The sequence below is a fragment of the Anomalospiza imberbis genome, chromosome 1, assembly GCF_031753505.1.
Source record: "Anomalospiza imberbis isolate Cuckoo-Finch-1a 21T00152 chromosome 1, ASM3175350v1, whole genome shotgun sequence".
NCBI lineage: Eukaryota > Metazoa > Chordata > Aves > Passeriformes > Viduidae > Anomalospiza > Anomalospiza imberbis.
In genome coordinates, this window is record NC_089681.1 from 120880177 (window position 1) to 120885665 (window position 5489).

The 5489-nt window shown below is 36.4% G+C and overlaps 1 long non-coding RNA gene across 1 annotated transcript; it reads right to left on the reverse strand.

Moving 5' to 3' along the window:
- Positions 1 to 2999: 2999 nt before the first annotated feature.
- Positions 3000 to 5489, reverse strand: LOC137484946 (uncharacterized). The gene is made up of 3 exons (XR_011005108.1): positions 5357 to 5489; positions 4301 to 4435; positions 3000 to 3154 (listed from the first exon to the last, which is right to left on the reverse strand). It is a non-coding gene; the product is annotated as an uncharacterized lncRNA (long non-coding RNA).

Consider the following 5489-nt stretch of genomic DNA (forward strand, 5'->3'; position numbering starts at 1 on the left):
ACTGAGGTAAAGTAAGCATACATATGAAAAAAAAAGGTATGGATAAATAAAGTAAATCTATGATGACACTTAGAAGTGTTGGCTTGTTTAGATTTAAATTGTAAAAGGCTGGGCAGCAAAGCAACTCCAGGTCTGCCATGCAGTGCCATTATTTATTGTATGATTAAGGTATTGTCTTTGCTTCAAGCTAATCCAATTTTAAAAGCATTTTCCCTTTCTCAGAAATGAAAGACAAATATTGCTTTTCTTATAAAGGCCTGCTACATCATTAACTAATTAAAAGATAAGGCAAACTATCTGCATCATTACAGATTATCTCTCCAGCCTCAGAAAATAAGTGGTGTTAATTCTTGTGGAGTGCAAAAGACCCCGGTGAATCTCTGTTCAAACAAACAAAATGGAGGTTATTTTTAACACTGAGCCACAATCTGCTCTTCCATAAGGGCACCAACAAAGTCCATTTATCAGCTCTGTTGGTCCATGGTGCCCTGCATAAACCTTCCATTAAGAGCGTTACAAGTTTGCACTGCAACAAGCCCTGAACAGCAAAAAGCAATGACTTCATGCAAGCACAGCATCATGATGGATTACATGTTCCCTTTAGAGATATTCCAGTTACACCCATTGCATGGCACCCTCAGAAAAGGCTGGGCTCACAGAAGGCCTGTCATTGTAGCTCCCTAGGAACTCCTCAAGTAGCTCCCCACTGCTACATAGACTTCCAATAAATAAGACCTGTCACCATTCAGTTTTTAACTTGCTGGCACAAGGCAAAATACTTTCCAGCTACCAACATACCTCAAAATACTTGTCTGTAGTATCCATCACCATTTTATAACAGAAATTACAGTCTTTGCTTTCCACTAGTTTATCCCCATAGACATGTGCTGACTCATGACCAGAGATAATAAATATCATTTGGTTGCTGTAAGCACTTGGGTGTAGCAAACAAAATACCCTAAAGATAAAATAATATTTTCTTTTGTAATGTTGTCATCTGGCATCAAAATAGGATGTCTTAAGGAGGACTAAGTGATATATTCTGCAAAGACATTAGTTATCCTTAGTAGATATCCAGCAGACATTGTGCTTGAATCTATATATTCTTGAACATGAACCAGAATGTCTCTAAAATCAGTAAGTTCTCCAGCCAGCTGAACACGCAAAATATAGTTAAAACAAATGCCTACTCTCCACTCACCAGCACACTTAGGTGGGCCATTACGACTTGAGACTCCAGGGCAGTACAGGACACATGGAAACATCAGCACTGCCAGGACCTTCCATGCTCACTAGCCCTGTTTTTCAATATTGCTCAAGAAAACAGGACAGAGGTCATCATGACAAAATTAGCACTTTCTCAATCGTCACCTCAAACCTCCTCCTTTCACAACTTCCATGCCAGGAGAGATGCAAACATGCATGATGGGCCTGTGCAACCCCACCAAAACAAGTTGTATGGTGTATAAGAGGACTGACAAGTCCTTACCTCCTTGCCTTCACAGTGATCCATGGGGTGGACAGACAAAAAAAAAAATACATTCTGTGAAAGAAAAGAGCTGCACTCTAAGGAACAGGAAAGCAGGTAAAAATAAACCAGGATCAGACTCACATGTTTTTACAAGAAAGGGCAGGATTTGCTGACCCTATTAAATCCTTCCCTCTGTCTTGAATCTCAGCTCTGGTGTTCAGCTACCCTTTGAAAACTCTACTTCATGGAAAGGGTTGTCAAGCCCTGTAACAGGATACCCAGGGATGTGGTTGAGTCACCATCCCTGGAGGTATTTAAAAGATGTGTAGATGAGGTACTTAGGTACGTGGTTTAAGGGCGGACATGGCAGTGCTAGACTAATAGCTGGTGTCATTCATCTTAGAGGTCTTTTGCAACCTAAAGGATTTTGTGATTTTATGATTACTTTTTCAGAGCTTCTTCAATCTCTGTTTTGTTCTACCTGGTCTTCCAAAAGTTGTTTTACCCTTTGAAATGTTGACCTTCTCTTCTCAAAAACCAACCAACCAAAAAATTAAGCACAGCAAACTTTGCAAACCATTGTTCTACTTCCACTGAATACATTTTCTGTCTCAGCTTTCTACCCATCTGATCTACCTGACCATGGTCACTTTAGGGCAGGGACTATCTTCTATTTTGCAGAAGAAGATAGAAAAAGCAGAAAAAGCATCTGTTCTTCACCAATCCACCATCCAATGTCCATCATCAGATTGTAAGGATCAGCAATAATACAGCGTTGTCAGGTACATGAGCCCATGATATAGACCTGAAAGCCATTGGAGAGGTCTCTCATATTAAGGATGCAGTGGAACCTCATATCAGTTGCTGCGAAGTTTTGAATCCTTGCCTGGTAAAAGACATATGTCTGCCTGTACTATGGCTCAAATATTCTTGATTATTGGTGGAACAAAAGCTTGTTGCTGGAAGTGGAAACAAACTATCTTTCTGCAGATCAGGGAATCTTAAGAAAGGGAGTTGGAGGCAAATACTGCAAAATGTCCCTGAACATAAAAAGGGAAAAGGAGATGAAGATTCTCTAGCATCAGACAGCAGATAAGAGTCAATGAAGTGTTAAATGACTAGACAGCCTGGTGAGCATACAGATATTTGTGAGTCACAGAAAATACTTCATTTCTAGCCTCATTCTTGATGCAGTTCCACAGCAGTTGCATGTCTGGTTAGGAGCCCCAAGGGCACAGCTGACAGGTGGATGACCACATGAGACTGCAATTCAGGGAACTCTCAATGTCATAATAAATTTAGTGTGTCTCTTTCCATTTAGCTATAAGAACAGCAAGATTTTCAACCTGCACTAAATTTCAAACACTATATTTTCTCCTATTCCCTTTCATCTGCTACCTATTGTAGGGGAAAGCTAAATAGTAATTATTTAATGTATTAAATACAGGATTGCTATAACAGGACACTTCAAACCCTAGCAGGAGCTTAGGCTTGATAATGAAGCTGCCAGAGCTGGATTAATAAACGCTGAAAATTATTAATTTCTTTAATAGTTAGATTCTGCCTATTGTAACTGAGAAAGAAAATGTAACTTGATTAATATTAGTGAGAAAACACTGAAGCACTGTACATTTCCAGGCTTAAACTCAGTTGAAGAATCAACAGTTCTGTCCTACAGGAAATCTGGAACACAAATATCCATGGAAGTATCAAATTGGGATTGACATTTTAAAATTAAGAATAATCACACATTTTCTAGCACATAATATTTTGTTCAAAATTTCTGTTGTAATTAAGATACTACATTTTTACAAAGCTTCTGATGATAAAGAGTTGGTTTTTTTTTTGTAATGAAACTGGCTCCAAACACAGTTGGAAATTAAAGCATGGTCAAAAAAAGTACAAATCAGTTTCAGAATGCACACAATCATCACTCATCACAGATTAGGGAAAATTAGCTGATCTCAATAAGAAAAAAACCAGCAAAGATCAACATGGAGTATGAGGGGGCATGCTCCTCTATTTGCTGCATTATCCAATACTCTTTCTGGCTCTCCAGATGACACAGCTCCTGGTGAATTAAAAGGAGGCCACCTAAAATGTGGATAGAGATTAAAATATAAAATAAAATAAAATAAAATAAAATAAAATATAAAATAAAATATAAAATAAAATATAAAATAAAATATAAAATAAAATAAAATAAAACAAAATAAATAAAATAAATAAAATAAAATAAAATAAAATAAAATAAAATAAAATAAAATAAAATAATAAATTCTAAAAGGGCTCTGAGTTACTGGAAATTTGTATTCTTTTTGTCCAAATGGGAAGAAAATCTTGTTTCTTTAGATGTTAGTGCACACATCAACTAGGACAAGCAGATCTTTAAAATAAATACTGTAAAAGGAAAATTCATGAATAATGCTGTTATTCCCTGCTCAAAGCAACAAATCCTTCCTTTCCAGAACTTCACAAAATAATGCATTCTCTTTCTTTCCATGTGTTTGCAATGAATTTTACTCCATTTTAGAATTCTTAAGTAGTTATATTAAATTCCTGAATTTCATGGTCAGCATTTTTCCTGATTTGATCTCTTTTGTAGATTTGTTTTTAAAATTTTAAAATTTTGGCTAGGTTTTGTTTTAAAATAATTCAAAACCATTCAAAGAAAGAAGCAACAACCCTTTTAAGCACAAGGGATTTTGAGATCTTAACTCTGAAATCTTTGTGAAAGAATAAAAGGTTTCCTGTCTCAAAAAGAATATAGATTTGGGAAGAAAACAGGAGAGTACCGAGACATTAGCTTTGCACGTCACCAAGTTAGACCTGACTGATTTCTCCAAGCCAGAGGTGTTTCAGATTTGAGTAGTCACTTCCTTTTTTTTTTCTCTTTACCTCTTGTTCCTTAACAAGATATTAAGCTGATACTTGGTGTCATTCCTTCATGGGATGTAGTATGACCTAGTGAAAAAATTTATACAATTCATCTGCATTAAAAGATGCAAGAACAGTACAGATCATTCAAAATGCTTTCTATGTAAGTCACATATTTTCTTCATGTCATATAAGATGACACGAAGACATGACATCTGAACAAGAATCTAATATGTATTTATGATAACAGTGGAGTATTTACACAGAATATTGGTCTTCCTGTAACAAATGAACTCAAACACTAATCTGTTGATTTTAGACTGGAAACTTTCTATTTACACAGGTTCTGGTGAAGGAATACAATATATTTTAATTGCCAAAAAAATTAAATTTTCATTTGGAAAGTAAGAAGGTTGTCACCTACTCTAGGTGGCACTGCCTTGACGTCTTGGACTAGATGATCTCCAGAGGTCCCTTCCAGCCCCAGCAGTTCAGAGATTCTGTGATTCTGTAATTACCTAATTTCCCAAATCAACTGAATTACTTCCAGTAGCCATCTTCTATGTTTTTATTCTGATGGCAGAAAAAGACTGTTCATTTTAACCAGTATCATAAAGTTTCTATGGATTTTATCTGTTGTCTTTACAGGTGAAGAAACTGTTGTCCTTACAGGTGAAGAAAACATAGAGGGTTAGAGGCTCAACAGCTGCAATTTAGGCAATCAGTTTCTGTATCTCAGCCATCCCTGCTCTCTGTAGTCAATCAGTGGGGCCAACATCCAGCAGCTCCATCAAAAGCAGCTGAAGGATATTTTCCCTCCAAGACTCCATAGCCCCTACACTTTCTGCTTCTCTTTTTTAAAACTGTTTATAACCGCCCAGGAACATATGCTTTTCTCTTCAATCAATTAATTTTGAAGCTTTCTGTTTTTTCTGTGGTTTATGGTTGCCATCATGGACCACAACACAAAAGTTATACCATAACATTAAGTAAGAAGCAAATGCTCACCAGTGTCCATAATCAATATGCTGTCAAATCATGAGGCTGAACAATTTAATATCTATCCACTTCAAGCATATTCAAATCACTAATAAAATAGAAAAGTTCCTCATTCTTTTACTGGAACATAGGTATGACCATG